The sequence below is a fragment of the Larimichthys crocea genome, chromosome XVIII (genome assembly GCF_000972845.2).
Source record: "Larimichthys crocea isolate SSNF chromosome XVIII, L_crocea_2.0, whole genome shotgun sequence".
In the NCBI taxonomy this organism is placed as follows: domain Eukaryota; kingdom Metazoa; phylum Chordata; class Actinopteri; family Sciaenidae; genus Larimichthys; species Larimichthys crocea.
Genome location: NC_040028.1, coordinates 20,937,414 through 20,946,443, shown reverse-complemented (window position 1 = coordinate 20,946,443; position 9,030 = coordinate 20,937,414). Strand labels below are relative to the sequence as shown.

Sequence of the window (9,030 nt, the reverse complement as noted above, 5' to 3'; positions counted from 1 at the left end):
TCCCGGAAGTGCCAATATCTTTCTAACTTTACCGAAGTGCAGTGGCCAATGAGGCACCTTTCCTTATCTCGTAATTACAAGATCTTTTCTCGTAATTACGAGATAAAGTGTCAAAAACAAAAAAAATTTAATCCAGTGAATATCATGTGTTTCCGTAGTAACACGTATCCATGTCGTGCATCAAAATATTCTTTAATAGCAGCACGTACGTTGTCACTAACAGCGCTCATATTTTGAAAACATGTAAGCCATGTCTTTCCGGTTCAGAGGACCACCAGTCCAATCAGCGACGATTCATGTCGCTCGTGGGTACCTACCCTTTCCGTTTTGAATTTGCTAATGTGTTATTTGATTTGCTATTGTGTTGTTTGATTTGCTATTGTGTTATTTGATTTGCTATTGTGTTTTTGAATTTGCTGCTGTGTTATTTGATTTGCTATTGTGTTTTTGAATTTGCTGTTGTGTTATTCGATTTGCTGTTGTGTTATTTGATTTGCTATTGTGTTTTTGAATTTGCTGTTGTGTTTTGCACTTCAGGGCCACCGTAATAGATAGATAGATAGATAGATAGAAAAATAAGAAATAGACCTAGAAATGGAGATAACAGTTAACTGAGGCTGTAGACACTGAAATGAAGATCACAGCATTAGCATTAGATTGTTGTGCAAATTAGTCCACAGTGACAATAACAGAGTGTGCAGTAGTCCGTGCAACAGAGAATCAGTTACATAATTGTTTATTGTGCTGTGTGTCCTCCCTGCCCTGACTGAGAGCTGGTGGCCAGAAAGAGTTTTTCAGTCTATTGGTGGAGCAGGACTGGGTCAAGCATCCAAAGTTAATGAGAAACTTAACTTAAACTGCCAACAAGTAAACTTTACTTTACTTTAAGAACACGACCCGATAGCATGTGAACAAGGACAGGTTGGATTTTCATGGTGAGATGCAAAATGTCATTCTAAAATGTTTATTTTATCCAAAAGGTCCAGTGAAATGTTTCTTCATGAAGTTATTGGTTTTCAACATGCAGGACCTGACTGACTCTGAACTAGACTAAAGAGGCGCTCATAACCTTAAAACTGGATACATCCATTCCCTACCAAAGGTGCAGAACAGCATACTATAATACATTCACGTAATATGATACAAAACATGGGAGGACGTATGAATTTAAAATAATAAATGTCACTCAGGAAAAATGTTAAATCCATCAACACATCTAAAAGAATGTTACACAACAAGTTTCTTTATTTAGTAAAAGTATTGCACAAAGAAAAAGAACATGAAAAAGACAGTACATGTTCGGCCACACCTTCAATTGAAGCTGAAAGACATTCCTATATTTCATTTATGTCTTTGTCCACTCTGATGTCATATTACCTGTTTTGTGCTTTTGTCAAAGCTGCTGTATTCTCAGTGAAGGACGCCACTAAGCTATGCTCAAAGGATTCAAAGAAGCTGGATTCAGAGAGCATCACCAGCAGAGACAATTCACGACAAAATCAGTAAGTGCTTTAAAAATATCATATTTTGTTATTATTATTATCATTATTATATGTTGTCATTTATTCTGAAATTACAAAATGATTCATTAGCACTAAGGCTGCAGCCATTTTATTGTTTTTTAGCTGCATCTTGTGGATTGTTTTGAGTGTGTGTCTATAGTCATGCTTGCTTTATCACTGTCTTAAAAGAATTTAAATGTTATAATAATATTATATTTCATATCGTTTACATTAAAATGACAAAATATTGTGATCGTAAAGCTAAAAAGAAATTGTTTGATATGAAATAAACCCTGTTTACAAAAGTTGTGTAAAAAGTAAAATAGAAACAAAATGTGATGAAAACTCTGAAACTGAAATGTTTTTGATTTTATAAAATGATTGAATATGATGGATCATGTTTACCACTCTGTTCATCAGCTCTTCTTTTAACAACACTGAGGAAACTAGTTTCTGTAACCTTGAAATGTTTTCACATTCTTGTTGTATGTAGGATTTCAGCTGCTCAACAGTTCACGGTCTCCTTTGTTGTATTTTACGTTTCACAATGCGGCAAACATTTTCAATAGGTGAGTCTGGACTGCAGGCAGGTCAGTTTAGCACCTGAACTCTTTGACTACGGACGGAGCCATGCTGGTGGTATATGTGCAGAATGTGGTTTTGGTCCCTGAAATGAAATATGTCATCGTCACTGTCTGATGAAAGGAGGATGAAAAAACTCCTCTTTTTAGAAACTAGCTGACAAAATCAACTTAAAACACTGTTTCATGGGTGGTTCGGAGCCTGTTTATGTCCACCGCAGTCACTAAACTATTAATAACAAGGCTGTCCTACATGTTTTGACAGAGCAAATTGGCCTAATCAAATCTATTTTCCTATTTTAGATTGAAATCCAGACTAATGACATTAACATCTGACAATGGCGTGCATGCATCAGTCTGACTCGGTTCAAAGATCACAGAGCTCATCGTCTATGCTTGAATCCAAACTCAAAAAGTTATCTATCCAAAGTTATCCGTCTTCTATCAATCCAACATACACAATGCAACAAAAAAAAAGTATCTTCTCATTGGTCATTAAGATTCTAAATACTGACCGTAGACAGAAGAGAGTATGCACATTTATAGGAAAAAGTCAAAATCCTCAAAAGTGGAGATAGGTGGTTTTCATTGGACAGGTTGTGCTGATAACAAGCCGGATGGTCTCTCTCCTCTTTAGCTAAAGAGAATTTTCAAACAGAATTTCAGAGTCTGACTCATCAGATGACAGGACGGTTTTCCACTTAACGTCTCAGTCCATCTTAAACGGCTCACAGAAGGTGGATTATGTATGGTTTCCTGTTTTTATGGTGGAGTTTCAGCTGTCATGTGTGGAAGCAGTGATGAACCGTGTTCACAGACGACGGTTATTCGTGTCATGTGACTTATGTAATTATATTTTTATATTTTTATATTATATTTTTTGTTAATAATGTTAACTTATGGAATAAGGCGTTTTGTTAATTTATTTATTTTTGGGTTTTGTAAATATTAGCACTGTTTGCACCTCGGTCATATAGTTGAATGTTTTGCGTGTCATCATGTTTTGTTTTGTTGTGTAAATGTATTTACATTTCACACAGCACCTTTTTTTGAAAGGGGTTGCAGAAGTAATACAGCTGTAATAATACATAATAATAATAATATAATAATAATAATAATAATAATAATAATAAGAATAATAATGTAAGTGGTACAACTCTGCACAGAGAAGACTAATTGCTGGAAGTTAGAGGCCCAATGGAATAAGAATCCGGTCAATTTTCAAATAAAACACCCTGTGCAAGCAGACTAAAGGACCTATCACCAAATCTGAGCAAGATAAGAAAGTCTGCGGCAAGCAAAACACTCAACACTCAAATTGCGTGGAGAATTTTGCCATTAGAAACACTGTAGTACTGTTTCTTTACCAAAACTATTGAATTGTTTTCAAACAACAGAGACTGTTTCCAGAATGCTGATCAAGATCTGCGTCCTCCTTCTTTTGATAATTGGTGAGTAAAAATAATTAATTCCAAGCATAAAGTTAAATGTATTAAAAGTGGAAAAATAACATTTAAAAATGTAAATCTGATCCATTGTTCCCAATGCAAAACAGCCTATTGCAACGGCGAAACCACAACCACAGCACCTCCAACAACGACCACAACTGCAGCCACAATTACCACAACTGGAAGGAACACGACTTCAACAACATTACCTACGGCTTCCCCAACAACAACCACAGCGGATCCAACAACCACAGCTTCCTCAACAACAACTGGCCAAACAACAACTACAGCTGCCACAACAACAACTGCACAAGTGACAACTTCCCCAACAACAACCACAGCTGATCTAACAACAACTACAGCTTCATCGACAACAACCACAGCTGCAACGACAATGACCACAGCTGCGATGAGGACAACCACAGCTTCCTCAACAACTGGCCAAACAACAACCACAGCTGATTCAACAACAACCACAGGTGATTCAACAACAACCACCTCAACAACCACAACTAGCCAAATAACAACCACATCTGTCACAACAACTGCCCAAACAACAACCACAGCTGATCCAACAACAACAACCACAGATTCCTCAACAACAACCACAGTCATCCCAAAAACGACAACAACTGCCCAAACAAGCACAACTGCCCCAACAACAACAACTGACCAAACAACAACCACAGATGCAACAACAAACACAGCTGCAGTGACAACAACCACAGCCATCCCAGCAACTGCCCCAACAACAACCACAACTGACCCAACAACCACAGCTGCAACAACGACAACCACAGTTTCCCCAACAACAACCACAGCCATCCCAACAACCACAGCTGCCATAACAACAACTGCCCAAGCAAGCACAACTGCCCCAACAACAACCACCACTGAGCAAACAACAACCACAGCTGATCCAACAACAACCACAGCTTCCCCAACAACCACAGTCATCCCAACAACAACCACAGCTGATCCAACAACAACCACAGTCATCCCAACAATAACCACAACTGCCCAAACAAGCACAACTGCCCCAACAACAACAACTGACCAAACAACAACCACAGATGCAACAACCACAGATGCAACAACAAACACAGCCGCAGTGGCAACAACCACAGCCATCCCAGCAACTGCCCCAACAACAACCACCACTGAGCAAACAACAACCACAGTCATCCCAACAACAACCACAGTCATCCCAACAACAACCACAGCTGATCCAACAACAACCACAGCTTCCCCAACAACAACCACAGTCATCCCAACAACAACCACAACTGCCCCAACAACAACTGACCAAACAACAACCACAGATGCAACAACCACAGATGCAACAAAAAACACAGCCGCAGTGACAACAACCACAGCCATCCCAGCAACTGCCCCAACAACAACCACAACTGCCCCAACAACAACTGCCCAAGCAAGCACAACTCCCCCAACAACAACCACCACTGAGCAAACAACAACCACAGCTGATCCAACAACAACCACAGCTTCCCTAACAACAACCACAGTCATCCCAACAACAACCACAGCTGATCCAACAACAACCACAGCTTTCCCAACAACAACCACAGTCATCCCAACAACAACCACAACTGCCCAAACAAGCACAACTGCCCCAACAACAACCACAACTTCCCCAACAACAACCACAGCTGCAACAACGACAACCACAGTTTCCCCAACAACAACAACCACCGCTGCCATAACAACAACTGCCCAAGCAAGCACAACTGCCCCAACAACAACCACCACTGATCCAACAACAACCACAGCTGCAACAATGACAACCACAGCTTCTCCAACAACAACCACAGTTTCCACAACAACTACCACAGCTGATCCAACAACAACCACATCTGCAACAACAACCACAGCTGCAACAATGACAACCACAGCTTCCCCAGCATCAACCACAGTTTCCCCAACAACAACCACAGCCCTGTTAACAACCACCACTGAGCAAACAACAACCACAGTCATCCCAACAACAACCACAACTGCCCAAACAAGCACAACTGCCCCAACAACAACAACAACAACAACTGACCAAACAACAACCACAGATGCAACAACAAACACAGTCGCAGTGACAACAACCACAGCCATCCCAGCAACTGCCCCAACAACAACCACAGCCATCCCATCAACCACAGCTGCCATAACAACAACTGCCCAAGCAAGCACAACTGCCCCAACAACAACCACCACTGAGCAAACAACAACCACAGCTGATCCAACAACAACAACAGCTTCCCCAACAACCACAGTTTCCCCAACAACAACCACAGCCATCCCTACAACCACAGCGGTCATAGCAACAACTGCCCAAGCAAGCACAACTGGCCCAACAACAACCACCACTGAGCAAACAACAACCACAGCTGATTCAACAACAACCACAGTGTCCCCAACAACTACCACAGCTGATCCAACAACTATCACAGCTGATCCAACAATAACCACATCTGCAACAACAACAACCACAGCCCTGTCCACAACCACAACTGACCAAACAACAACCACAGCTGCCATAATAACAACAACTGCTCAAACAAGCACAACTTCCCCAACAACAACCACCACTGAACAAACAACAACCACAGCTGATCCAACAACAACCACAGCTGCAACAATGACAACCACAGCTTCCCTAACAACAATCACAGTTTCCCCAACAACTACCACAGCTAATCCAACAACAACCACAGCCCTGTCAACAACTACAACTGACCAAATAACAACCACAGCTGCCATAATAACAATAACAACTGACAAAACAACAACCACAGATGCAACAACAGACACAGCCGCAGTGACAACAACCACAGCCATCCCAACAACCACAGCTGCCATAACAACAACAACTGCCCAAGCAAGCACAACTGCCCCAACAACAACCACAGATGCAACAACAACAATGGCTTCACCAACAACAACCACAGCCCTGTCAACAACCACAACTGAGCAACCAACAACCGCAGCTGATCCAACAACCACAGTTCCCCCAACAACAACCACAGCCATCCCAACAACCACAACTGAACAAACAACAAACACAGCCAATCCAACGACAACCAAACCTGCAGTGACAACAGCCACGGTTTCTCCAACAACAATCACAACTTCCCCATCAACAACAACAGATGATCCAATGACAACCAGAGCTTCCCCAACAGCAACCACAGCCCTCTCAACAAGCACAACTGCCCCAACAACAACTACCACTGACCAAACAACAACCACAGATGCAACAACAACAACTGCTTCCCAAACAACAACCACAACCCTCTCAACAACCACAACTACCCAAACAAGCACAACTTCCCCAACAACAACCACAACTGATACAACAACCACAACTGCCCCAACAAAAACCACAACTGATACAACAACCACAACTGCCCCAACAACAACCACAACTGATACAACAACCACAAATGCCCCAACAACAACCACAACTGATACAACAACCAAAACTGATACAACAACCACAACTGCCCCAACAACAACCACAACTGATACAACAACCACAACTGCCCGAAAAACAACAACCGCAGCTGCAACAACAACCACAACTGATACAACAACCACAATTTCCCTAACAACAACCACAACCCATCTAACAACAACCACAGCTATCCCAACAACAACAACTCCCTCAACAACAACCACAACTAATTCAACAACAACCATTGGTGCCCCAACAACAACAACCACAGTCACACCCATGACAACCACAGCTGACCAAACACCAACCACCGCTGCAGTGACAAGAACAATAGCTGCCCAAACAACAACCACAGCAGATCCAACAACAACCACATCTTTCCTAACAACAACCTCAACTGCCCACACAACAACCACAGCTGCCATAATAACTGCCCAAATTATAACCACAACTGCCCCAACAACAACTACAGCTGATCCAACAACCACAGCTCCTATTACAACAAAAACTGCAACAACAACAACCATAGCTCCACCAACAACAGCCACAGCTGCTCCAATGACAGCCGCAGTTGCAACAACAACAACCAGATCTTTTCCAACAACCACAGTGGCCCCAACAACTCCCACAGATATTCCAACAACAACAACTACAGCTGATCCAACAACAACAACAGTGGCCAAACCAACTACAGCTGCTGCAACAACAACTACTGTTGTTCCAGTGACATCAAAGTCTACTTCTATGATCACAATGGCCACAGCATCAACCACTGTACCTCCAGCAACAACAACAGTTGCTTCATCAATAACTACAATGGCTATAACATCAACCACTGGTGCTGAAGCAACATCTGTGATGTCTCCAGCATCAACCATAGTTACACTAGGAACAACAACTATAATAGCAGGAGCAACCACAGTGACACTAACAACATCTGCAGCAGCAACAAACACAGTTTCCCCAGGTGTAACAACCACAGCTAGTGCAGGAACAAATGCCATAGTCCCAGGTGCAACAACTACAGCTGATGCTGCAACGACTGTAGTATCTCCAGCATTTACCACAGTAGCCATAGGAGCAACAACCACAGGGGCACCAGGAGCAGCAACCACAATTGGCCCAGGGGCAACAACTATGGGGGCCACAGGAATAAACACAGTGACATCAGGACCAACCACAGTGACACCAGGACTAACAACATCTGCTGTTGGAGCAACAATCACAGTTGTCCCAGTTGCAACAGCCACAGCAAGTGTAGGAACAAATGCCATGGCCCCAGGTGCAACAACCACAGCTGATGCAGCAATAACTACGATGCCAACAGCATCAAACACAGCTTCCGCAGCCACAACTGTGGTTGCTCCAGCACTGACCACAGTATCCATAGGAGCAACGACCACAGAGGCTCCAGGAGTAACAAACACAATTGCCCCAGGGGCAACAACCATGGGAGCCCCAGGCATAGTGACATCAAGATCAACAACAGTGATACCAGGACTAACAACATCTGCTGTAGCAGTTGTAACAGCCCTAGCTGGTGGAGGAACAAATGGCATGGCCCCAGGCGCAATAACTACAGCCGATGCAGCAGTCACTACAATGCTGATAGCATCAAACGCAGCTGCTGCAGAAACAACTGCAATGTCTCCAACATCAACCACAGTAGCAATAGGAGCAACAACCACAGGGGCTCCGGTAGCAACAACCATAATTGGCCCAGGGGCAACAACAATGGGAGTCCCAGTAATAAGCACAGTGACATCAGGACTAACAACATCTGCTGATGGAGCAACAATTACATTTGTCCCAGGTGCAACAGCCCCAGCTGGGGAAGGAACAAATGCCATGGCCCCAGGTGCAACAACCACAGCTGGTGCAGTAACAAGTACAATAGCCCCAGGAGCAACAACCACAGAGGCATCAACAACAGTCACACCAGGAGCAGCAGAGGCAATGTTTCTAGATTTTTGTGCGTGCTCTGCCGTCATCAACAAAACAAGATTCCTTTTGGTTTGTGTTCTAGCAGCTGT

At 42.9% G+C, this 9,030-nt stretch overlaps 1 pseudogene; it reads left to right on the top strand.

The window, feature by feature from the left end:
• Nucleotides 1-5,997: 5,997 nt before the first annotated feature.
• On the top strand, nt 5,998-6,513 carry LOC113748200 (GATA zinc finger domain-containing protein 14-like; annotated as a pseudogene).
• Nucleotides 6,514-9,030: the final 2,517 nt, after the last annotated feature.